Here is a 27200-nt window from a genome sequence, read left to right as displayed (position 1 = left end):
TGCCGGACGAGGGGCCAGTCTTCGTGGATGCAATGCTGATGGACTGGTCAGGTCTGGACCTTTACGCCTTTCCTCCGTTCAAGATGTTGAGAGCAGTTCTAACAAAAATGTTGTCCCACAAGGACATGCGCATGACGCTGGTTGCTCCGTTTTGGCCAGCAAGGGAATGGTTCCCGGACTTGATAAGTCTTCTCGTAGACTTCCCGAGGCTTTTACCACCGAGAGTAGATCTACTCAGACAGCCTCACTTCCGAAGATTTCTCGAAGGTCTATCCGCTCTTCAGCTAACTGCGTTCAGACTGTCAAACGTTGCCTCAGAGCTAGAGGTTTTTCAAGGAAGGTCTCTAGAGCCATCGCTAGAGCTCGTAGACAGTCCTCCACAGCAGTTTATCAAGCTAAGTGGTCAGTCTTCAGAGAGTGGTGTAGGAAGACTGGCACATCATCTTCTAAGACCACTTTAGAAGAGATCGCAGACTTCCTCCTGTATCTGAGTGTGGAGAGGAAGCTGTCTTCGTCGTCGATCAAGGGCTACAGAGCAATGCTTTCGACAGTCTTTAGGCATAAGGGCCTGGCTATTTCAAATGACAAGGACTTGTCAGATCTTATCAGATCGTTTGAAACATCCAAGAATTCCAGAGAGAGATTGGTTTCCTGGAATTTGGATGTGGTCTTGAAATGGCTTGTGGGCAGTAAGTTTGAGCCATTATCGTCTTGCTCTTTCAGAGACCTTACGAGGAAGACAATCTTCTTGGTAACTCTGGCTACAGCAAGGAGAGTCAGTGAGTTGCACGCCCTAGATAAGAGAATTGGGTTTTCTAGGGTAAGGCAGTCTGTTCTTCATTGTTGAGTTTTTGGCAAAGAATGAGACTCCGTCTAAGCCTTGGCCGAGATCCTTTTCGATCCCTGGTCTCTCGGATTTGGTGGGACCAGATGAAGAAGAAAGACTTTTATGCCCAGTAAGAGCATTAAAAGTATATTTCGAAAGGACTCAAGCAGTGAGAGGTCCTTCTCCTAATCTTTGGTGTTCTGTGAGGAATCCGAGTAGGCCTCTTTCGAAGAATGCTCTTACCTTCTTTTTGAGAGACCTGATTGTAGAAGCTCACAACCAGGTAGAAGACGTGCAGCTTCAAATTTCTAAAGTTAAAGCACATGAGGTGAGAGCGGTTTCAACCTCGTTGGCATATAGGAGGAATCTTTCCTTAGATTCAATTATTCAAGCTACATTTTGGAAATGTAGGTCAGTGTTCGCGTCTCATTATTTGAGAGAGATTGAGACAATATATGATGGATGCAGTACGTTGGGACCGTTTGTGGTGACTGGCACGGTGTTGGGTAAGGGAATAAAGGAAGTCGATCCTTCCTTGTGATGCTTTCTCTTGCTTAAGGTTAGCGTTGTTGTTTTCTGGGATGTCTGGGGTACATTGTGACTAGGAGTACCCAACAGTCTTAGATTTTGGGTAATATTTTTAAGGTACAGGTTATTGGTGACACCCCTTGTTCTATGTGTTTTTTTAGTGTACTGCGCCTGGGCAGGGGCATTTATTTGGTTGGTTATCATGCATAGTCCACGGTGAGCCCTCGACTGGCATGTAGCCCTCTAGCACTTAACCCTCAGGTCTATATACCTAGTTGGTGCAAGTTGAGGATAGCAGATTAAGAGGCAGTATCCATCAAATCAGCTACCTCAACAGGTAAGGAACCATCATTGTGTTTTTTATTTTCACAATTGTCTAGACTTTTCATATTAGCTGCCATGGCCCACCTCCATCAAGGTGCCAATCAGCTATATATATAATTACCAGGTAAGTTGTATGTACAAAAATGTATTTTTATAATAAAATGAGGTTTTGTACATACTTACCTGGTAATTATATAATCAAAGCCCACCCTCCTCCCCTCTCATGGGCAGGTATGGCATAAACATATGAAGAGTTTGGGTTATGGTTCCTCTCACTCACCTGTAGAGGGCGGTGGGAAGGGGTATCACGTGACCATTCATTAGCGCTGCCGCGATTTTCAATTTTCTGCCGTGACGTCAGAGACTACAGCTATATATATAATTACCAGGTAAGTATGTACAAAACCTCATTTTATTATAAAAATACATTTTAATACTTTTGGAGCATGATTAGGGTCATATTTAGCGTTTAAACTCTAGAAACAAGCATTTATTAGCATTTTTAGAGACCGGTGCCAAACTTACGTGGAAATTCGCCTTGTGCGAGGGGTTCTGGAACCTAACCTTTGCATAAGTTTGGGGTTTGACTGTACAGTTACTGTATTATGCCCATTCTCAAAGTCTTTGTCACTTGAACCTCACATGATGTTGAGATGAGGTTGTTTAGTCATGCTGGTTTGATAAAATAAATTTGTTAGCATACTAAAACGTATCAAAGACATAACTAAGAGTTGCATTAGTGTCGTTTTGTGTAAATTACTTTAACATCAGAGAAAAGTGCTGGTGCAATCCGTATTACATATTACAGCATATACAGTTAGTGTACATTTACAAGATGTGATACCCATTTGTAAAAGTTACTGCACTTTTCAAAGATGTGGTACCCCTGCAGAAAGTGTTAGTTTAATTTTTAAAGTATTTTACAAGTTTACATGCTTTTAAGTGTAAAATTAGTATGGAAAATTTGTGTTACAGTCTAATATTTTTAATGTGCATATGTATTTCTCTCTCTCGTTCATACTTAGTATTCACACATATTTTTACAACTTATTATTTCTCTTTGTATCTTTACCTGTACAGTACATAATTTTGAATTGATTGAATTTTGCCTTTACCCTTTGCGAACATTATGTACTGTACAGGTTTTCTTTATTTTATTGAATTGTGTACCTTCATTATGACTGTGGTTCATGAAGTTTACCTAGTGACACAAAGAAAACGTCTTTTACTCTGTGAGTGAAAAAGAAAATGGCATCCCATGAATTAGGGGTAACATTAGTATATGTACTGTAAATGCACTAGTGTGGCAAATGCAGTACCCATTACAATAATGTACTCTATCTGTGGTGCATCACTATATTGTGATCAGAAATAATGATTAAAAAACCACAATAATGCACAGTAAATGAGAGACTGTATTTTTCCAAAATACAAAAAGGATAAAACCGTTTGCACAAAGGTCCTCTTCAGCCAACTAAATAAGAATACTTGTTTATCTTAAAAAGACAGATTGAAAAGAATTTTTTGTGACAGTCCAGGAAAACATCGAACAATCTTTCGCCGTGAATGTAGCAGTTATGTAATGGCTGTTTCCCCGTATCTGTGAGCCAACCTTTGTGATCTCCTTAATGGCTGTCGCTGAACGACTTTCAGCGTCGGTGCCTGTTGTTTCTGCAACAACTGCCACTTCGAGAACCTGTGTGGGGAGAGATGAGGGAGACACAGTACAGTATCAGGGGCCTTGAGAAACTGCTTGAAATTTAAATTTATGGAATTACAGACTAGTCTGTCTGTATGTCTGTCATTCCGTAAATTTAAATTTCAAGCAGTTTCTCGAGGTCCCTGATGCTGTGTCTTCCTCATCTCTCCCCGTGGCATTTGTTGCAGAAACAACAAGAGGCACCGATGCTGAAAGTCGTTCACCACCCACAAATCACCTGGTCACTAGTAATGAGTACCATACAATCGAGCGACAGCCGTTAAGATCACAACGGTTGGCCCACAGATATGGTGAAAAAGCCATTACACAATTGCTATATTCACGGCAAAAGATTGTTCGATGCTTTCCTGGACTGTCACAAAAATTCTTTTCAATTTGTCTTTTTAAGAAAAACAAGTATTTTTATTCAGTTGGCTGAAGAGGACTGTTGTGCAAATGCTCGAAAGCTCCCATGTTTTATCCCTTTTTGTATTTTGGAAAAATACAGTCTCTCATTTACATTATTGTGGTTTTTTACTCATCAGTGTACTCTTATTTTTATATCAAGCATTTATGTCTTTTTTAAGAGCAATGTATTAAGCTAACTTTTATATGAAATTACAGTAACTAATTTCATTTAAAAGTTACCTTAATACTTTGGGAGCATGATTAGGGTCATATTTAGTGTTTAAACTCTAGAAAGAAAGAAGCATTTATTAGCATTTTAGTGACCGTACCAAACTTGCACGAATCCTCGTCTTGCGTGAAGGGTTCTGGAATCTAACCACATTTAAGTTCAAGGTATTACTGTACCTTTACCCTGTTTTGTTTATTTTGGTTTTTTAAATATTCATATTCATCTTTACCTGAACATATATTTTCAGTCATTCAGACATTTATTGTAATTTACAGATCGGGAGTATAGTTTGAGGGTAGCTAAATATACCTTTGTAGATCTAGTTGAAGGTACGTGTGTGATTTACAATTCAAGAAGACGAATGTCTGAAGGTAAGGTGTAGCTATATGTAGCTTGACTATTCCCTGTATTTCAACGGTATATGTGTAGCATACAGTACAATATATGGTTTTTTAATTGTTTCTAGCACTGTTCATTGTTACTACACAAATACAAACCTTCATTCTTTACATAGGGATTTAACTTGCGAATGCGAGCTGGAACGGCTGTTCAGCTTTCAGACATGGTTGTTAGCTGTTGACAGGTGGGGGAAACCCCACCCACCTGATGGTATGCACCCCACTTTGCTTTGTTGCCATCGTGTACAGACGTCTCTGCGAACTCTCTGTCCGATGTGCCCTTTGCTTTCTTTTGCATGCTTTTGCTTGTGTATGATTGTTGAGTTGTTTGTTTCATTAAGCTGCAAACCCCTCAATCACTAAGTCTTCAACCTCAGCAAGGAAACCTCATGTTTGCAGGTGCTGTCCAGGGAAGGACAGGCCTTGTAATAGGTTCCTCTCCTCCATTGAGGTAGATCCTCATACCCTCTGCACCTCTTGCAGGAAGCATAACTGTAATCAGAATAGCCATGTTCTGAGTGCTCTGTCTGGCCATGTGAACAGTGGGTGAAGTTTGCCAGGAAGAAGAAGGGAGAGAAGGTCTACACTGTGTCATTGGATTGCAGTATACTTCCCGGTGACACTGAAAGTCCTCTTCGGTACTTTCCTTTGACCTGCCAAACTTCAGCCAGCTGCTACTACTCCCAAGGGAGTAGTTTTCCCTTCACTGACTCTTGTTTGTTTGGTAGAGAGCCACTGATGGGGGGAAAACAACCAGCCTGGTTCCTCACCAGGAACCTCTCTTCACTCTGAGGGGGAATTGTAATTTGGAGCCAGCTCTTTTTTGGAGCATAGGGAGGAACTCTCTCCTAACCTGACCTTTGTTTCAGGTGCTGTGGAGGCTCAGGGGCTCAGGGAACTGTGGCCCTCCCTGGGCTTCTCAAGTGAGCTGAATGTTTCTTCCCTTATCGACCACCTGAAGGCGATGAAGGGATGCCCTGTGACTGCTTCCACCATGACAGAGACATCTTTAACAGTTATGGTCTCCACTAGCTCTAGGACCACTCCCACCTTACTGGTTACTCCTCAAGTATCATTGGTGGTATGTCCTCATGTGCTGCCTTTGACCTTGTCCCTGGAGGAGGTCTTCCACTCGCTGTGTTCAACGCTGACCCTGGCTGCGCTTGGGAAGAAGAGGAATTCGAAGAAGAGGAGAAGGCAGTTATTGTCTTCGTCTTTGTCTTTGTCACCGTCGTTGAGTGTTTTCACCTCCTCCCCTTCTTCTTCCAAGGCTAGTAAGAGAAGGAAGAAGAAGGTTGCCACACCTCCCCGCAAGAAGTCTCATCGAGCTTCCAGCAGTCGTCGTCTGCTGCGTAGAGGGCTCACAGGTCTCTTGCCAATGGTACTGCGAGTACCACTACACCTGTTGCTGAGTGCAAGGGTGCAACCAGTACCTAGGGTTCTTCAGACCCCCTGTGTACTGATACTGGGCCCAGCTACCAGCACGGTCCAGCGAGAGAAGTTGAAGTGAGAGCAGGCAGGTGCTCCTCCTCTACCCCCATCCCACCCTTCAAAGAGAGCAGCTCAGGGGTCCTGGGAAAGTAACTTGGCCCACCTGGGCTTGTTCCCCAGACTTAGCAAGAGGAGGTACCCCATTTAGTCTTCCCTTCCTATAGAAGCTCCATCTTCTCAAAAGACTGGAGCACACCGAAGGATAGCCCCCACCCATGTTTGTATGAGTGGGACTGCTTTCCCTGACCTGTGCGAATGTTATCACTGTGGGATGGCGATACTGCCCACAGCCTTGCTCACCTGGCAAAACTTCAGTCTTTGACAGGCTGGGCAAGAGTGCTCGGCATCTCCCACCAGTCTCTTTGACCTCCTCGGGGTTTGTCGGAAGCCAAGAGCTTGACAGGACCAGGGTTTAGGACTGGGACCAGTCTTGATCCCATCCCAGCCCCACCACAGAGATTTATGTACTCGGGTTGTTCCTCAGACCGGGCAGATCATATGCCCGAGTGGTCAAGAGATCACCATGGGGCTTTAGCGAATGTCCCTCTCCTTGGGAGGACCGGAAACTGGAGGGACCCAAAGGTCCTATGCCCAGGACTTGGGCACTTTCGAATTGTGGAGGCACTTTGTGTTGATTATTAAAATATGCCATTTTAATGGTCATGAGGAAGAGACTATGGCCTATCCTACAGACCATTCTTTGGCCATCATGTCTTTATAGGGACTGCAGAAGGAACACAGGGCTTCTATCATCCTTCCATGGTCAAGACTTGCCAGCGGGGTTTTAGAATAGATGAATTCTCTTGTTTCTGGGCAAGAAGTAATATTACACTCCTTCGGAGAGTTCTTTGCTGACCAAACAGGTAGGCCCAAAATTGACTTGTATATGTCCTGGGTTGTTGCTTGACCATCTCTGTGCAGAGTGAGTTTCCCTCTTGCAGGTGGAGGCAGCGGCCCTGGAGCCAACTGCCATGTCAGCCCTCTTCGGGAGGGCAAAGGTCTGAGGAGGCTGCTGCTTTCAAGAGACTGATGCTGTCTGGAGGTAGGGCCAAAAAGACTAATGCTGTCAGATAGCAAAATTGTGGGCAAAACTGGTGCATAAGAGGTAAGGTGCAGTGTTGTCTCAACTCTCAAGGTTTGTTGGCCTGGAGTCAGCATTGGCACTCAGAAATGGACCGGTACTGGGATCCTCCTCTCTCTTTTCACAGAGTGAGGTGGGTGCTGTGGTGGAGAGGCCTCAAGTCAGAACAGTGACAAGCTTGTCCTCCAGGCAGTGTCTAAGACCTCATGGTCTTCGTGTGGCACTGCACCCTGACCTTCTGGTCTGGCTGGCCCATCCCCTTTTGGTCAGAGAAAGTCCCAGACTTCCTCTGCCCTTCGTAGGGAAACTTTGTCTTCTTGTGCCCAGGTAGCGAAAGGTGTGCAGCCGCATCCCTTTCAGCCCCCCCCCCCCCCCCTTGCTCATGGATTGGGGGCAAAGACAAGAAGAAGGGAGGGGCGCTAGGGGTGGTGTTCCTCCCCACTTGCTGCCGGTGGTGATGTAGAGACCTAGTTAGTGGATGTCCTTAAGGAAGGGTATCTACTACCCTTCAAGTTTCCACCACCCCTCACTCTTGAACCAGTCTGATTCCAGGCTTATCCCAGCTTGCAGAAGGATCTTGCCCTATGTAAAGAACTTGAGGTTTGCATGCTTGGAAAAATGCAAATTACCTTTAAAATTTACTATTTTTTAAGGTTCAAAAAGCCTTTGCTTTAAGGAAATATATTCATGGTTTACAGTGTTTCTTATTGACTTTTATTATATTTAAAATGTACCATTTATTGTTTGCAGAATATTGTCTTGGGGTTTGTGGGTACTCATTTCCACTTATATTTGCGCATAAATTTTTAATCATTCATGTCCTCATATCAATTTGCAGAACTGCAGTACATTTCAAGGAATGCCAAAAAAACCCTTGTGGACTTAGTTCCAAATGCCTGTGACCATTTCATGAAGCATATCTTTTACCTATGGTCACAAAAAATTATACAGTAATGCAATACAGTCTTGAATATATCTACTAGGTAGTGTTAACACTGAATCTTGAGAGTGGTAGATGAAAGTTCTTGTTACTTTTTTATTGGAATATAATATATTCAACAGCTAAATTGGCACTACCCAGCTGAGTTGGGTTAAAACGTAAAGCTAACAGTAAACTTGCTGCAGGCAGTCCCCGGTTATCAGCAATCCGGTTTTATGGTGCTTGTCTAGAGATGAAAATTGGTGATTTGTGGTGCTGAAAATCACTGATTTCCGCTTATCGGCACCGATAATTGAGTATTGGCACCAATACATGCCTAACAGAGGTGCCGATCTATAGTTATCAGCGCCGAAAACTGCTGATTTTTGGTTAGCGGTGATTTTCGCTTATCATCACACTGTCGGAACGGAACCCCCGGCAGTAAACGGGAACTGCCTGTGTTGTAAATAACAGACCCCTACAGTTCAAAGGGAAAGCTGTACTTAAACTCATGATACCATTAACACTTACATCACCTGAAGGAAATTGTCTGTAATATTCATGATAATGAGGAAAAACCAGGAGTAAATAAAGATCATAAGAAAATAAAAGCATAAGGGTTGAGAATTAAATGTTTGAAGATTAAACAGTTAGTATTAATTAGTAAATATTATCAAAGAACTGAAAGAAGCAGTGCCACGTGTGCTCTGTCAAAAGATGCACACCATTTCTTCCCCGGGAGCAGTGGTGTTTCAAGTTGCACGGCCATCCGAAGGGAGTCGTCTTTTTCAATCTGTTGTGTCTCCTATGAGTGTTGATAGTATAGTGATGCAAATGTAGAGTGATTAGTGTATTGTTAAAATGAAGACTGGTTTGCTGATTTCGTATATCCATGTCATTTCTGCCCAAAAAACTCCTAACATGACCTGAGCTCTTATATTGTGCCCATTTCAGGCTAGTTTCACAGCAGTACTGTATCCAGTTGCTCATTAACTCTTGTTTACACACACACACATCCCATTCTGCATTGCTTGCTAACTGGTGGGCTTGTTATTGATTTCCAATTCTCTTGTCACTTTGCTTTATTCCTACTATGAGATTCAGGGCCTCTGTAACACGGTTTTTTGGACTTTGCTTCTTATCAAAGCATCGGATGTAGCTGAAAGTTGACATATGTATATTTTACAACCACACACAAATTTTTTCAGCATTATCAATAACCTAAACCCGATAGTTTTAATTTTTATAGAGTAAAAATTATCTAGCCGACGCCACGGCCAATGATTACGAGCCAAGAGTCGAAAAACATTCATTACGTAAGCAAGGTAAACACCGTTTGACGAAATGTTGCCCCGCCCATCCACCAGACAGAAACTCATTCACTTTGTTCCATCGGCTCTGAAACCCATAGCAGTCAAGAATGGCTAACAGGATTTGGAATTGTCCCCGTGGTTGCAAAACTGCATTTGTCTTACGACTTGCAACTTTATACAGTCAAGAGAAAGCCCGTAGCCATACCCACTATAGCCTGAATAGGTAATTATTCAGTTTCTAGTTTAAATCCAATGTTTATGGTCTGATTTGTATTTAGCGTAACGTGATTATAATACTTGTAATGTCATTCAGGATTTTGAAAATTTCAATTAACTATTCGCTATGCCACCAAGAGAGAGAGAAAGAGAGAGATTGTATGTAAACAGTCTTTATATAACTATTTTTGTTAAAATAAGATTTTTATCCAAAGTAAATACAAGCTTATATGTGCTAAAATCTCCAGTAGACCAACGAATCATCTGATATAATTTTTTTTCTTTATCTTTAGCTTCAACATCGGCAATAACATACCCAGTTGCCATAATTTGTTAGCTTAATGAAATAACCTATCATCTAATGTTAAACTTAATTTCTGAGGAGGCCATGACTTATTGCACAGTGAAAAAACATGACAAAGACTTTATGAATGGCGGAACGATACATAGATGTGGGTGGGGTATCTGTGCTAGCGTAGTAATATTACTGTAGCAGTAGTGCCGCAACAGTAGTAATAGCAGTAATATACATGAATTAAACGTTTAGGCCAACTGCTGGGATCCTTGAGGATCATAGCACTTCTTACAACTACTTGAGAAATGAGTTTTTGTAGCCATAAGTTAAATTTTCTAATCCAACAGTGCCCATGATAGCCTTCAGTGTTATCCTGAATTATAACGAGGCCAAAGTGGGTGGAGCCTCATGAAGTCATCATTCTGACGATAATTATTGGTGAAGGGTTTAAGCCAAAATACGGTACCGGCTTTTTTTTTTTTTTTCAGTAAATAGGTAGACAGCCAATAAATAAAAATTGCTTGACATTGGATATAGCAGTTATCAAATCAAGCTTGTCTACTATATTTTTGAAAATTACCAACTATTCCCTACATCTTGTCAATCTGATTGTGACCTATAAAGTAGACTGTAATTTCTTAGGAAACTTATTTTGGGAGTTAGACTAATAATCAAAGTGTTTTTGTATTTATTAACATATTTTGTTGGTTTGTTCATTATGACAGTTATCAGTGGAGAGGTTTCAGAGTTCATAAAGCTGTTAATCAGCTCAGTGTTCTGGCAAACTAAGGTATACTTAACTTTTTTCCAGGGTCAGAAGAACTTTTTCCAGAGTCAGAAGCCATTTACTTAGGTTTCCAATGTTCTACCCACTCTGCAGGAAGAGTATTATGTTTTATGACTGACAACTCGACAATGGTGGTATACTTAAGGATTCAGGGTAGCATGAGATCCAGAGCATTGTGCTGGCTGGCAATAGAAGTCTTGGCATGCTCAGAGGCAAATGAGGTCGGCCTAGTTTCAAGGCTTGAAAGGCACATGACAGGCATGTTTCTTAGCATTAGAAAGTAAGCTCTACTATTAGAGTGGTTACAGAATTTTGAGCTCTGTAAGACTTTGGTGCCTGTGAGGCTTCCCATTGGCAGATCTGTCATGACCAGCTTGAACCATAAACTTCTCTTGTATTGTTCAGTACACCCAGGCCCAGCAGTCTGGAACACAGATGTGATGTTACATCAATGGGGCAACCTGGTCGTTCCCATATTCAGCCTCATCAGTTAGTGGAGAATTTCAGAACTTCCAGGGGGTGGGAGATAATTAAGATATTTCCCTTTTTGCTGCAGCCAGAATGGTTTACTAATCTGCTGTCCATGGTGTGGGACAATCTGAAGAGTTTCCTGCACTGAGAGAAGCTTCTTAATCACCCAGACTTCTACTTATTGCACAGTAAACAAGACATTTTTTATCTTCATGCCCAGAGGTTATCCAGCAAGGCTGCAAAGGTTGTGCTTTTTCAGAGGAGACAACCACACTTATTACAAGAATTTTTAGGACTTCAACAGCAAACCTTTGCCAAAGCAAATGGAGTTGATTCATTAGTAGGTGCAGGGAAAGGATCTTTGATCCAAGTCAGTTCCACTATACCTTCAGTTATCGCTGACTTCCTCTCTTCTCTTCGATGCAGGAAGTTGTCCACTTCCACCATTAAGAGGCAGGTATGCCTTTTTCTTTTAGCAGGTATTGGAATTTTGTGGTCACTGTTATTTCTTCAGTGGAGTTGAAGAACTTCATCCAGCACTGTAAAAAGGAGGTTCCATTGGTTGCTCAAACCTCTTAATTTGGATCTCACACTGGTCCTTAAATCTTGCAAAGTCTCCTTACAAGCCATATCAGGAAGACTTCATCAGACCTCACAGTGAAGATGGTCTTTCTACTGAGGTTAATACCTTTCAAAAAGGCTGAAAGCCACATATCCACATATCCTAGGGCTTTCCTAGTCTATCCCTGCTTTTGTAACAACAACAAAGAGGACATTTAGCTTTGTCCAACAAGGGTTGTCAGATTGTGTACAGAGAACTGGAACCCTAGGGGCAAGAACTAAAGACTGTTCCCCTCCACAGGGCAAAGGGGGAAGCAGGTCACTAAGGACAGTCTCCTATTGCCTAAGGCAAGTTATCCAGATAGCCTACAGTAAAGTGACGTGGAAGAAGTAGAACATGTAAAAGTGCAAGTTAATGAAAGTCCTCTGTGCTTCAGTTTTAGTATAATCTGGAGCTTCTTTCTCTACTTTTTATTTGTGAGACATTTCTCGTAAAGGACTAGACTTGTGTTCTTTTGAACCAGTTATGTTTTACCTTAGGAAGAAGAAGCGGAACCCATCATCCTTTGCATCATTATAACTCTTCTTCACTTTTCATTCAAGATGCTGTCAAGAAAAGTAAATTTTTGGTGTTAGTAGCCACTGCATCTCGTGTGGATGGTAAATGAACTTCTCTTCCAAGATGCAAGGTTTACCTGATATGTGCCCTTGCTTTATATACCATTGATTTTTATCATGGGATCTTGGTTTCCTACCTAAATAGCAATTCAGGCTCACATGTGATTGTTAAGATTGTAATGAAGCAAACCATTTTTTCACAAAAGTGTTTTTTGAGAAGAAGACATCACTCATATAGTGAGTGCCCTTTATCTAGCCTTACTAATTGTGCTGCCTCCCCACAATTTACATGAAAAATTAGTCAGACATACCTGAGGATCCAAATGGTACATGTGTAGTATAACTACCATCTTCTGTATAAGAGACAAAAGACTGGAATCTTCAGGACATGGATGTTAGGCAGTTATATACATTTGATGGGTTTGTATGGAAAAAATTTTATACAAATATAGTGCAGTGCTGTACCTTTATTTTGATGTTTGCTTGCTTGTACTGTATTGGAATGGAGAATTTAAATGTATTTTATTTTGCATACTTTGTTAGGAAGTGATTCAGAATCCTCATTATGATTTGGCGCTGAAACTTAATGTTATGGCCTTCCATCTGTTCCGTTTTCAACTTTGTGTCCCGCAGGAAAATTTAGCATGAAGTTGCCCATAACTTTAAATGCAAATCAAAAGTTTGTAAAGACTAATGTCACAATTTTGGGGCAAGAATTTCCTTTGCAGTGTTGCTTCATATCTGTGTCTCTGTAAATTTCAAGTTTAGAGACGTATTTAGCAGATAGCAGCATTTTATGTCAGATTAGATAGTATTGTACTATACTACTTAGATTCATAAGGGGCTCAGTTTTTGGAATAATACTAAGTTGGAAACCTTATTCTGTAAATCAGTTTGGTCGCTACTGCAGTGTGGTACATCTTTTAGATCATTTATATATTGTACATATGAAAATTTCTCAGTTATTGTGTCAAATGTAATGTTTATTGTTAAAGAGAAGTGTGAATATGTTAAGTTTGTCATACTTAATCAACTGAAATTTCTGTTGACATAAGTTTGGATGTGTTTGTGTCTTCCATTTCTAGCTTTGAGTATGGTATATTGCATTTTTATTGTAAGTAAGAAAGGGTTTTACCATACAAGTATGCATTAGTACTCTGAGTGGGACATCTGGTAAAATTTTTTACTTATTGATATAGCTTTACACTATTATATTTATGTTCTGATTTTGGTAATTAGAGGTCAGCAAACTGTAATGAATAATTAGACATCAGATTCTGAGTTAAAGTTTATTAATTCTGGACTTACAGGGCTTGTCTGGAGTTATTCTTAAAAGGGGAAAAGGGAAGGTTAAGCTAAAGAAGTTGGGCAGCTTAGTAGAGGGAAATTGTTTGTGAAAGGAACCTAAAGTAAGTGACTGTAATGCAACCATATAGCAATAGCGTTTAGTTGCAGAAGGATTACTACGGAGCAGGTAACAAATTATCTCAATTTTTGAACTCTAGACTGTTGTAGGGGAATACTAAAAAGCAATAATTCTGTAGATTGATGTTTTAACCACCAAAATCTAAGTTATATGAAGGTGTTTATCATCTCATGGTCTACATCAAGGGGTAAAGGTGGTGTAGTTCGAGATAATTTTGTTATTTTTCTATGAACTTGATAAAAAGTTAAACATGGTCCTAGTCTTATTTGAACAGTGTTTTCATATTGAATCTAAATGTGAAGTTCTCTTTTAGATGAACTTGAAAGAATAAAGGCCTTGTGCCCACACCCTAGGGGGCTGGCCTTATGGAACTTCGCTGGTGCTACTTGAGTCTTCCCTGCTGTCTTGCTACCAGAGACAAGGCCATATAGGAATTGCTTCCCACATTAACTCCCATGAGAAGTGTGGTGTAGTCTTTCATCTCTTAATGGGGATATGAATATGGTATGTGACAACTGTTTGTTTACTGGGAGCATTTTTTCACTTGGACATCTGCTAGTTGGTTAATGTTTATTGAAATATATGTATCTCTAGTCAGCTTGATAATTTAGTCGAGGAATAATTATAGTTTCATACTGTGCGGTTGACCTTTTTGCTTACTGATAGTGTTTACTGAGCTGAAATATATTTCTCTAGGGTGTTTCAGATGTCACAAAACCGATGATAATTTGGACTCAGGAGGACTTAAAAAAAATCCTTAGATATTAGTTGTAAAACATGGTAAAATTTTCAAGTTCTGCTCAGCTTACATGGAGTGAAGTTGCCCTCTAAAATTATGACTGAGTAGGAAACAGGTGGATTTAAATTTTTCAGCTCATAGATTCTAAGACCATGTTTGGCACTTTAGTTGCAAAATCCTTACAAAGCACTTTTGTCATTCTGATTGATTCCTTATCACTTTGTGATTGACATCATGAATACATAACAAGTAGTTTTTAACATGAGTACAATCCTTAGGTAAACTTACCATAAAGGTGAAAGACTTAGGTAATTCAGTTTTGCTCTATATCCTAACTCCCATAGTGGAATAGTAATTAGGTGTCAAGTTCAGATTTTATGAAAGCAGAATTTTTAGGAAATAAAATTATTAGCACCAGGTTTTCCATTTGGCTTTGAAAGTAAAAACACTTACACCAACAGCAGGCTTTCTCCATAACAAGAGTGTAATTTTCACAAAATAGGAGTGTACTTTTAATATGGTCTGCATTTTCTTGCAAATATTTCCATATTCATAAGCAAGTGGTTTGGTTACCTAGAAGTGTTTTGATATTTTTTCCTAGAGATGTATAATTTTTTAATTTGATGTGGAAATGAACATTGTAGTGTTGGTGCTCCAGAATTATTCATTTGAGAAATGCTGTATTGCTCTTTAAGAGAGTGTCTTAAATGACTTGGAATATATTTAAACTATAACATCAGGAAAAACAATGTGAATTTAAGTTATCAATGCTCACTTTTTATTTTATGCTTGTAACATGTCCCTCAATTGGCACAAAAGAGTTTTGGGTGTTTATTATATTAGGCTTTTAAAAACTGTCTAGAAAGGGACCCAGTATCACTCTGTACAAGTCTACCGCATGTTATGTTTCTTAATAATGGGCAATTGAGTGAAGAAAAGGTTAACATGCAGATGGTTGCATTTCATCTGGAATTGATGCAGCAACCTATCATTTTTTCAAATTATCAATACATGTATTATTCCCTCTAAATCATTATCAAAAGGTGAAGCAAATGGCCATGATAATTCCTTTAGTAGATTTGTTTCTTATGACCTAGTTACTATTCACTGTTTTGAGTAGAATAGGTTTGTTTCAGAAAGTGGCATTCAAGCTGGTTTGTCACTGAAAATTGCTAAATTTACCATGAAAGCTGAATATGCCATGGTCATTGTTGCGTATTGAGTTATATCTGTAGTTGAACAGTGATTTTGAATGTGAATGATGTGTTTGGAGGTACTTTTCAAAAGCTGGATTATCATCTTTATAATGTTTATGGGATGTCTCATTGAAATGTTTGTTTAGATCTTGATGTGCTGTTGAGTTTTAAAAGTCATTTGGAATGGAGAAATTTGTCTGTTCATCATCCATATTTCCATGTCTTTGGTGTTCTGTTTTAAGGTCCTCGTTTATTTGAATTCAATGTAAAGGTGCGAAATAATGAGCAGAGAGACAAGTACTGCTAGTTTATTGGTAAAAAACAGCTGCTTATAAAGTGGGACGCGGACGTCTGAGTAGTATGCAGAGACCGCTGGTACAAAGATTTACAGGTGACCCGAGGCCAAACAAGTTCCTTAAAAAACAGGACAATTCATACAGAGAACATAGTGATAAACAATGGCTAACACATAGAATAAATAACTTGTTACTTGTGCATAATAATTGATTGCCTGGAAAGATAACATGTACAGAAATTATAATTGTGATGGTAAATATATGTATTCCGCCCAACCTCAGGTCGAAGAAAAGGCACTGCAGAAAACGGGATGTTCTTCATAGAGAATGCGTTGAGCGGGGACTTTACAATACCCCCCCCCCCGATAGAGGTAACGTCTGATTAAACCAGGTACCTTCTGGGGCGAGAGAGGGGGCCTCTCTTTCTTGAGGTCAACTGGAGAGGGTGGTCGCCTTCCCCAATGCCCTCTGTAGTGGACTGTTGTGGTGCCTTGCCGTCAAGTACCTGGGTTTTCCGGGGGTGCCCCCACTTCCTTCCTGAGGCTGGGGTTGTTTGAGGGGCTGCTGTAACCCGCGGGTTTTCTCGGGGTCCTCCGCTGGCACCCTCCTCTAGGAATGCGGGTTTGAGACGATCTATGGATGACACCCAGTCTTCACGCCACAGATGAAATCCAGAATGCTTTCTTGTTCCTTTCCAGGACTGGGAAAAGTCCTCTAGGGTTTAGTCAAGGGTGGGCGTATGGCTTCGTCCCTGACGAAGATGTGGGTGGAGGAGGACAACTTGGGGGGGGAGGAAGGGGGACGTTCTGTCGGCGAATGTCTTCTGGCAGGGGGTGAACTTTCCAACCCTGTCTCGGAGCCTTTTCACCCCCATGTTGTCCCTGTCTTTTGCGACGAGTTTCCCTGGGACTGCCAGAGTCTTCCCGTAGACTTTTTCTGCTGAGGAGGGATCGCCGTTGGCTCTAGGGGCGGTCCTCAACCCGAGGACGACCCAGGGCAGTTAGTACTTCCAGTTTTCAGAACAAGAGAGAGCCGTGAGGGACGCCTTCAGAGACCTGTGAACCTTTCCACCATTCCGTTGGCTGCGGGGTTGTAGGCGGTGGTGCTGTGGTGGGTGGTCCCCAACAGACGTGCCAGGCCGGTCCACAGCTCAGACAGGAAAGCGGGTCCCCTGTCCGTTGTTAGCTCGTCCGAGATACCGAAGCAGTTGATACAGCTGGAGAGGAGGACTTCTGCACATGCACTGGCAGTGGCTTCTTCCATGAGTGTAACTTTGGGCCACCTGGTGGAGCGGTCAATGACTGTCAGCAGGTATCTGGCTCCTACTGATGGAGGAAGAGGTCCTACTACGTAGATGTGGATGTGCCTGAAACGTCTCTTTGGCTGGGGGAATTCGCCCACTCCCAATTTGGTGTGCCGCCCCACATTGCTTGTTTGACTCTGCACACATTGTCTTGCCCAGGCCGTCGCATCTTTCTGTATGCCATGCCAGATGAACTTCTCCATCAGCAGCCTGGCTGTTGTTCTTCCGGAGGGGTGGGACAGGCCGTAGATGATGTCGAAAACCAACAGATGTCTGGAGGCGGGTACCAGGGGGCAGGGGCGACCGGTACTGACATCGCTCAGCATTGTTGATCCTCCTGAGCCAAAGGGCATGTCCTTCCACTTCAGTGACGTGATTGATGGGTGTACGGTAAGGCAGGGGTCTCAGGGTCACTGGCTTGTTCGCGGATCCTCGTAATTGATCCCGAGCTGTACGAAATCGATCTTGTCCTCGAGAGGGTGTCAGCTACCGGGTTCTTCCTGCCAGGTAGGTACCTGATGGTGCAGGTGAACTCAGCGGTGGGTGCGTGGTGCCGCTGCTGCCTGGAGGACCATGCGTCGCCCAGCTTCGTGAAGGCGCGGACCAGTGGCTGGTGGTCGGTCCAGATTGTGAAGGGCGTCCCATCCAGGAAGAACTTGAAGTGCCGTACCGCCTGGTATGCTGTGAGGAGTTCTCGGTCAAAGGTGCTGTAGCGGGACTCAGCAGGGATTAGCCTCCTACTGAAGAAGGCGATGGGCTGAAGGGTTCCCCTGATTACCCGTTCCAGCACTGCCCTGCACGTGATGTCGCTGGCATCTGTCGTCAGTTGGAGGGGAGAGCTGGGATCCTGGTGGGCCAAAGACGTTGCTCTGGCGAGGGAGGCCTTCGTCAGGAGGAAAGCCTTCTGCTGGTCAGGTCCCCACACTAAGGTCTTTGGATGTCCCTTGAGGACCTCCGTCAGGGGCCATGGTGTGAGCGATCCCCGGGATGAACCTTCTGTAATAGCTGACCATCCCAAGGAATTCTTGTATGGCCCTGATGGAGGTAGGGGTGGGGAACTTCTCGACGTCTTCGACCTTCGATGACATCAGGCGGATGCCTTCCTGGGATATCTTGTGGCCCAAGAACTCCAACTTCTCGACACCGAAGGCGCATTTGTCAAACCTGATGACGAGGCCATTCTCCTGCAGGCGCTGCAGGACCTTCCGGATGTGTTGCAGGTGTTCCTCCTGGGACCTGGAAAAGATTAGGATATCACTGACGTAGCAGACGCAGAAGTCCAGGTCCCCCAGGATGCTGTCCATCAACCTCTGGAATGTCGTGCCCACGTTCCTCAGGCCAAAGGTGGAGGAGGCGAAGACGTAGGACCCGAAGGGCGTGACGTTGGGAGTCTTTGGGATGTCCTCTGGAGCTACTGGGACCTGAAAATAAGGTTTTAAGCGATCCATTTTTGAGCATATCCTAGCCCTGTGGAAGGAGGCCATCAGGTCCTGCATGTTTGGCAGGGGGTAGTGGTTTGGTTCCGTTGCCTGGTTCAGCCGCCTGTAGTGACAGCAGGGCCTCCAGGTGCACCATGTGAAGGGGGGAAGCCCATGGGCTGGGGGCCTTTCTGCATATGCCCATCCTTTCCATTTCTGCGAAGGCCTTTCTGGCCTCCTGAAGGCGCTGCGGGGGAAGCTGTTGGAACTTTGCGTGTGTCGGACCCGTCGTCTTGATGTGGTGGTGTATCCCGTGTTTGGCAGGAGTCCCGGGCATCTGGCGAAGATCGGGTTTGAAGACCTCCGGGAACTCCTTCAGGAGGGAACCATACTGGTGGTGGGCGACGGAACAGATGGCAGGCTCCTGGCGACAAGGGGAGGGACTGGCAGGACTGGGATTTGCGGCTGATGTCATCTGCTAGACTGAAGTGGGCGAGAAGTCCGCCTCCAGGAATGGGTTCCTGACGTCTGCGATGATGAATTCCCAGCTGTACCTCCGGCCAAGGATGGAGATCAACAGGAGCTTGGTTCCGTAGGAGAGGATGGGGGACCCGTTTGCGGCCGTCAGGCAGGTAGCCAGGTCCGGCAGATGTCTGAGGTCCTTTCCTGAAGGAGGGAACACCGAACGCTTGGCTCCAGTGTCGACCAACATCGTCCTGCCGAGATAGTGTCGCAGACGTAGAACCCTACTAGTAAGGGACCCCTGGGTATTTTTGTTGCTGCTGCCGTGGCAGCCTTTGGGGTTGGCCGCCGCCGCCTCTGTTTTTTTGAAGGGAAGAAAGGGCAGGGGGCTTCGCACCTCCGGGCGGCTGTCCCGAACCTCCAGTGGAAGTAGCATAGCCCTGGCCCTTCCTTCTTCTGCTGGTAGGACGACCTTCTCTGCTCCACGGCATTGACGGGCTCTGTGGTGGGGCCCTCCGGCAGGAGGCAGTTAGAGGAGTGTGCGGGCGTGGTCGCCTGCCTGGCCGCCCTCGTGGAGTCCGTCAGCTGCTGACTAGATCCTCCACCGGCATGGTGTAGGCGTCATTGATTTGCCCATGGACCTCCGGCAGTAGCTACCGCAGGAAGATCTCCCTCGACAGACTGATTTTCTTGCGCCTGCTGCTGCTATCAGTCTCGGGGAGGAGGAGGTGGTCCTGGAGGGCATGCAATGCTTTCAGGAGATTTCCCTCCTGCCAGGGGTTGAGGGCACGGGCAGCTCTCTTGGAGACCAGCATGGAGCAGGTCTCATCGAGAGTAGACTTCAGTTCTTGGAAGGTGGTGGGGGCTGTCGTCGTCAACAGCCATGGGGCGACCTTCCTATAAATTTCCTCCGGGATGGCGTTAATGGCAATGTCTGCCTTCAACACCTCGTCAGTCAGGCCTGCTACCCTGAACTGCCCCTTGATCCTGTAGAACCATGACGCTGCGTTCTCCCTGGTGAATGGCGGCAGCCTTATGTTAAGGGCTGTCTTTGTTTGGTCAGGAGCCATCGTGTGGGGTACTGGTGTGGAAGTGCGCGCGGGAGAGGGTTGCAAGAGGGAGGTGATCTCATGTATATATTTGTATGTAGAATTTCCTGGCACTTTCACCAATATATATTTTATCACTGTATGTACATTATGTCTCTTGTTATTGATATTTAATTGACTGTTACACAAATTGCTCTCACTCAGCACGTGGGTCTCGGGAACCTGGGGTTGGGTACCTTGTTTCCGTCCGCACGCTGCTATGTATACCCTATGCCCAGGTAATAAATCAATCAGTGCCCAGTTGTTCTGTCTTCTTTGACCTACAAGTTAAGTAATGAAGAGACAGTACTTTTCAAATAACAAATAAAAGGGAACTGCCTGATAGACAAAATGACTGCCACAAAGACAGATAAAAGGGAACTGCCACAAAATAAACCAGGCAGATGATTACCACCCAATCTGGTCTTTAATGTCCCTCAAAATAACCCCCAGGGAAAAAAACCAACAACAAGGCTGACATTACAGACTTTAGCCAAAGAGTACCTCATTGAAAAATAGGGCTCTCACAGGTTGGAACAAGCACCTGTAAGTTGTCATCTTTTGAGACAAGGCAGTTATGGTAAGTCACATGCAAGAAAGCGAATTAGGATGCCATCTAGTGAAGGTCAATAACCTGAGATGATGACTAGATTGAATTCTTTTGCTACAGTATCTACTTACTTCTTGGTTTACGCTGCTCCACTCTTAGCAATAGAGGTCAAGTGAAATAAGACTTGTCTTTCACTACAGGATCTACTTACTTCTTGGTTTACACTGCTCCACTCTTAGCAAAAGAGGTCAAGTAAAATAAACAGACTTGTCAAGACATTTAAGCCATGCACATTGAAGACTTGTGCACAAACTTGTACCTATGTGGCAAATTTTACAGAAAATACTGAATTACGGAGCTGCAAGCTTAGCAGGAAGAGTAGTACAAGACACCAGAACATGTGCTTGTGTGACCCCATCTTGAATGGGAGAGGGAAGGGAGGAAGAGGTGGTGAAAAAGGAACCAAAACTTAGAAATAAAAGAGAATGTGTTTGCTGTAACACAGCAGTGCAAGACAATTTCCTCAGTGGTAGGTATGGCCAAGAATCCTCAATTAGCTCAAGTGCTTCAAGCAAAGAGTTGCAAAATATGGACATATGTGAATATTTAAAGACTTACCTTTTGCATCAGGAAAAGTGTTCTAGTACCTAATTTTAAAGAAAATCCAACTTCAAACTGCCTACATTAAGATAAATTTTCCGTTTAAATATTTAGCCAAAACACACCGTGCCCTGTTACTTGCAGAGCGAGGGTGAAGAAACCACAAAGGTACTTTATTCCAAAAATAAATTTAAAAAATAAATGAAATCTTCTACAAACACATGAAAAAAGTGCAAGTACAACTTTCATAGCACAGACAATTAGTACAAAAATAATTGTTACCAAATAACTGGAAAAAACATCTTTTGGTAAGGATTTCAACCTATCTGGAATACCTTTTTGAGAGAGTAAGAGAGAGAGAGAGACTGCACATTTTTATTAATAGCTCTTCTCTTCTCTCATGTATCTTTTTTGCCTTCATTAATTCTTAAGAGCCTTTGTCTTCATAAGTCACTTAGGGGAATCACGATTGTCGTCTCTTGTAACACTTTCTCTTAGATTTGTTAAGTGAAAAGTAATAACATGTTCAAGGAAATTCTTCCATCAGCCTCCGAACTCTTCACCAAACCCAATTGACAATATCATCTATACTGTGTAACCCCACCACCACCACCACAAACAGTTTATCATACTCTTCTCTTTTTCCCATAAAATTCCACTTATATCACCTGTTCTTTCCCATTTCTCAACATCAGTGTATGTGCTGAACAATGATGATGGAGCACCTGTACATGACTACACTTATACCAAAACACTCAATTCTCTTATGTAAGTACCTCTTTCCATGATCTTGCAGAGTAACATTCATTCATAAAGTCAGCCACACCTTCTCCAAAAGCGTATGTTCCAGACTGATTATCCCTGCATTCGTGTTTCATACGTAATCTATAACCAGCACCTTTTCAATACCATCATCTTCAACACTTCATATGCTTTACCCCTTCATCACTCATGGGTCCCAGTTTCTCAGCAAACACTCCTAGCACTTCTGCAGGTATACAAAACATGTTATGGCCTTGTAATTCCTGCACTTTCACATAAGTGCTTGTTGGTTCTGTCCATTCCTTACGAATTTATAACTCAACACTGTACTACTTTTATCCAAGTCTACCATACAATCATAATTTCACCACAGTCCATCGTCTCATCCCCTTCCACTGTTGATACTTTCCATTCTTTGTCAATCTGTGTTCAGAGAGAGTGGGTCAGCACTAACAACCAATAAATGTTTATACTCTCACTTGCTCTAGCAAGTCAAAATCACTAACTCTTCACCACTGAATCCACCAACAGAGAATTAAATTGAATATAGAAATTAGGTCAAAGGCCAAGCATTGGGATATGAGGTCATTCAGTGCTGGAAAGGAAATTGAGAGTAGGTAGGTAGGTAGGTCTGAAAGGTGTAACAGGAGGAAAATGTTGCAGTTGTACTATGAAATGTTTGTTAAGAGGTGGTGGATAGTGAGATGGAAGAAAGATAATATGAATGGAGGTACAGTAGGAGTAATGAAAGAGGTTGCAGCTAGGGGACGAAGGGTCGCTGCAAAGAACCTTTAGTAAGGCCTACAGTACACCGCATGAGGTATGCCAACGGCACTAGCCCCCTACGGGGCCACCAACAATATTAATGTGTACTAAACAACAATATTCAGCTCGCATGTGTCTTTATGTTTATAAAAAATAAAACAAGCATTGGGCAAGGGATACTTCTGTCTCACTTAAAGTCCAACCATGACTGTAAATACAAACACCACAAAACTTACGAATGGAATAAAAACTGTAAATACAAACACCACAAAACTTATGTATGGAATAAACAAAGATTTGGAAATGAATTTCTGTAATCTAGTAAAAACATTTGAATGCATTAACTCAATTTAGACATCTTCGCTTATCAGCTTCCTTATTATGATGGGTGTTTGCTAGGCTACAAATTTAGACGTGATGTATTTTGCATATAAATATCTAGTTTAAAAAGCTACTGTATATTGTCCTTGCCACTTGTCAAATTTTGTCACTCACCACGAGACTAGACCACCAAGTTGAGGGACTACTGTGTTGTTTTACAAAAATTTAATACTTGAAGTCCAAATGCATAGTAAAATTGGTGCAAGAAAACAGTATATATGACCAGTACAAAAAAGCTACATAAGCATTTAGCTACAGCAAAACTTTCATAATCAGCCTTTGACTTCACATTTTTACTGTTTCCAAGTCATTATGGGTTAGGGAGAAGTTCCGGTTGATGCTTCAAACATTTCTTTTATATTAGAACTGTAATCTATCTATATATATATAAATGGATGCAAGGATGTTCCAGCATAACACTGCAATGCATTGAACAATTTCAACAAAACTTGGTATACATATGACTTACTATCTGGGAAAGAACACCGAGTTTTCAAGTTCGCCGAGATGAACAGTGACATTCCCAATGCCCTTGAATCCAAGTTCAGCCCTGATAGGAAGGGAGATTATATAAAACTGGCCATAATTTTACCAGGCTCCCAGATCAAGATTTCAAGTTTGAGTTAACAATTTACCAGACTTACAGGGAACAGAAATCTTCGTATGTTCAAGTTTTCAAGTCTGAATATTCCTAACTTCATTATGATCAATATCGCTTATTTTACCATTAATCAGTGTGACACTTTATCATCATCAGTATTTGTAGTTTAGTTAAACCACCATGTTCAAAATATGCTCCCAGGGCTGCCCCTATATGGCTTCTTTCTTAAATATGGGGAAAGTTTAATTTGCCAAGTCAGTTTTTAAAAAGACAATAATCAAATAACTTGAAAGTGCTTTTGAATCTGTCAAAGTGTCATGGATGATTTGCCCATGGCCAGTCATTTATACCTAAATTTTAATTCAAAATATAATACATTTTCTACGCTGGTGTTCAGAATCAAGAGAGATGATTACAAGGCCTTGGGATGAGCTATAACATGATTTACATTACATCAAAACAATAGCCTACTACTGGAGCAATGGCAATGTTATTCCAGGAAACAATAGCAGACCAAAACCATTTTATGTCGTTTCAAAACCTGATTCTGCTTTAACTTTGCTTGACAGATAGTGACAACTCATCAGTGGACAACAAAAAGCAAAATGAAGTTGTCAAGTTATAGTTTGGTGGTATCAGTCCTCCCAGAGGCTATAGCCTCTCAGTCTGATGTCAGCCGGGTAACCACCCCCATGACGTCACTCATGGCAGTAACCATCTAGTAGAGTGTCTCACTATGCGCCCCTTGACAGGGAGCAAACTCTGGTCCCTGAGTTTAAGAGGTACTAGCCAGATTCTCTTGTCTCTGGCAAAACCGATGCATTGTAATGTGAATGTTGTTATATTCTTGAAATTTGCTGGAGTTCTCCTGGTTGTTCTTGACAAGAATGACCTTGATGAGACTTTCCGACTCGTCCTGCACGAACAGAGCTTTCCCTCGAATGACCTGCAATGAGGGAGAAATATGTCAAAACTTTGCTCATCTAACTTAAGAAAAAACACCCAAGACTTTGATATTTTATTGTCTTTTTTGTAGATGCATCTTTTGTTCTTCAAATCTCGGCATTAACATTTAACATTGAAGAATTCTACTTTTTAATACTGACTGTTCAGATAGATCATCACTAGAGTGGCCATAAATTTAACAAGCAAGCATCCACTTAACATAATATTCATGCTTGACAAGAACTGTAAAAATGACAATAACATGAAATATGAGATACATAATCATGCAAAAAAAAAAAAAATGAGAAATAAGAAAAATTAAGGCAGTTGTATATGTCAATTAAATATAGACTCCCTTCCAACCCAGGGCATCACCACCTACAACTGCAACTCTGCCCTGTGCAATTTCTACATGATCTGAAGACTTGGTCTTCAATCATTGCTACTTGTCTGTGCAGGCTACTTCAGTATCCAATGCTTCTCTGAATATCTGTTCCCTATCCACTTATCACGCTGCTATGAGTTTATCTTCTAGCCTCTGGACACATCATCTCACCACTGCCTCAATATAGAATTTAGGTCAAAGGCCAAGCACTGGGACCTATGAGGTCATTCAGCACTGAAAGGGAAACTGACAGTAAGTTTGAAAGGTGTAACAGGAAGAAAACTTGCAGTTGCACTGTGACTCAATTGTTAGGAGAGGGTTGTGATAGTGGTGCGAAACAATGAGCAGGAAGACAAATACTGCTAGTTTACTGATGAAGCGATCCGCTTATAAAGTGGCGTGCAGACGTCTGCATATAACGCAGACCGCGGGTACAAAGATTTACAGGTGACCTGAGGTCAAACTATTTCTCTACAAAAACAGGACAGGTACATACAGAAAACATGATGATTAACAATGTCTGGTCTGTTACAAAAATACTGTTACATATATATAATGCATGGTCACTTGAACAGAATAAAATATACAATTCACAATAATGATAATAATTTTTGTTCGGCCGACCCTAGGTCGAATGTAAAGGCACCGCAGAAAACGGGACGTTCATTACAGAGAAAACATTGAGTGGGGACTTGACAATACTCCCCCCCCCCCCAAGACGTAGGTAACGTCTGATCAAAGCAGGTATCTGCTGGGGCGATGGAGGGGGCCCCACTTTCTCGATGTCAACTGGAGGGGGTGGTCGCCCTCCCCGCCGCCCTCTGGAGCGGTGTGTTGGGGTGCCTCCCTGTCTGGTTTCGGGGTTTTCCAGGGACGCCCACGACATTTTCGTGCACATGGGGCTGGCCGGGGGGTTGCTATATCCTGTGGGAAACTTTGGGAACCGCCCCCGACATCCTCCTCCAGGAATGCGGGCTTATGGCGGTCTATCGATATCCAGTCTTCCCTTCCGTGGACGGCTACCCAGAATGCCTTTTTGTCCCTTTTGAGCACAAGGAAAGGTCCTCTGTAGGGCCTGGTTAAGTGTGGCCGCACAGCGTGGTCCCTGACAAAGATGTGGGTGGCGGAGGGCAGACCGGGAGGCATGAAGGGGGACGTCCTGTCGGTGTATGTCCTCTGGCAAGGGACGAACTTCCTAACCCTGTCACGGAGCCTCTGCGTTGCTATGTCGTCCCTGTCTTCTGCGACGAGTTCTCCCGGGACTACCAGGATCTCCCCGTAGACTTTTTCTGCTGAGGAGGGGTCGCCGTTGGCTCTGGGGGCGGTTCTCAATCCAAGGAGGACCCAGGGCAGCTGGCATTTCCAATTCTCAGAGGTGGTGCAATGAGCCATGAGGGACGCCTTCAGGGACCTGTGGAACCTTTCCACCATTCTGTTGGCTGCGGGGTTGTAGGCAGTGGTGCTGTGATGAGTGGTCCCCAGCATGCGTGCCAGGGCAATCCACAGCTCGGATAGGAAAGCAGGACCTCTGTCTGTCGTTATGTGGTCCAGAACACCGAACCGGCTGATCCAGCTGGAGAGGAGGGCTTTTGCGGACGCACTGGAGGTGACTTCTTCCGTGGGCGTAGCTTTGGGCCACCTGGTGGAGTGGTTGACGACTGTTAGAAGGTATCTTGCTCCTCCTGATGGGGGAAGAGGACCCACCACATCGATGTGGATGTGCCCGAAACGTCTCTTCGGCTGGGGAAACTCGCCCACCCCCAACTCGGTGTGCCGCCCTACTTTGCTGGCCTGACACAGCATGCATTGCCTTGCCCAGGCCGTTGCGTCCTTCCGTATGCCGTGCGAGATGAACTTCTTCATCAGTAGCCTGGCTGTCGTCCTTCCGGAGGGTGGGATAGGCCGTGGACGACATCGAAGACCAGCCGACGTCGGGAGGCGGGCACCAGGGGGAGGGGGCAGCCAGTGCTCAAGTCACTCAGCAGTGTTGACCCTCCAGGGCCGAGGGGCACGTCCTCCCACTTCAGCGACATGATGGCTGTTGTGCGGTAGGCTGGGGTCTCTGGGTTGGTGGCCTATTCGTGAGCGAGGTCCTCGTAGTCCATCCTGAGCTGCACTG

At 43.3% G+C, this 27200-nt stretch overlaps 2 long non-coding RNA genes across 2 annotated transcripts in view; one reads left to right on the top strand and one right to left on the bottom strand.

Annotated features, from left to right (window-relative positions):
- Window positions 1-27200, top strand: part of LOC136855795 (uncharacterized) — a 72968-nt gene that overhangs the window by 41236 nt on the left and 4532 nt on the right. The window contains exons 3-4 of the long non-coding RNA XR_010858129.1: window positions 4290-4385; window positions 13904-14094. This is a non-coding gene — a long non-coding RNA (uncharacterized lncRNA). The remainder of the gene's footprint in view (window positions 1-4289; window positions 4386-13903; window positions 14095-27200) is intronic.
- The window catches only part of LOC136855796 (uncharacterized), a 38444-nt gene continuing 34136 nt past the window's right edge, over window positions 22893-27200 (bottom strand). The window contains exon 2 of the long non-coding RNA XR_010858130.1: window positions 22893-24697. This is a non-coding gene — a long non-coding RNA (uncharacterized lncRNA). The remainder of the gene's footprint in view (window positions 24698-27200) is intronic.

This window comes from Macrobrachium rosenbergii, chromosome 33, assembly GCF_040412425.1.
Source record: "Macrobrachium rosenbergii isolate ZJJX-2024 chromosome 33, ASM4041242v1, whole genome shotgun sequence".
Classification (NCBI taxonomy): Eukaryota; Metazoa; Arthropoda; class Malacostraca; order Decapoda; family Palaemonidae; genus Macrobrachium; species Macrobrachium rosenbergii.
Note: the sequence above shows the minus strand (reverse complement) of the source record. Positions and strands in the feature narration are given on the sequence as shown.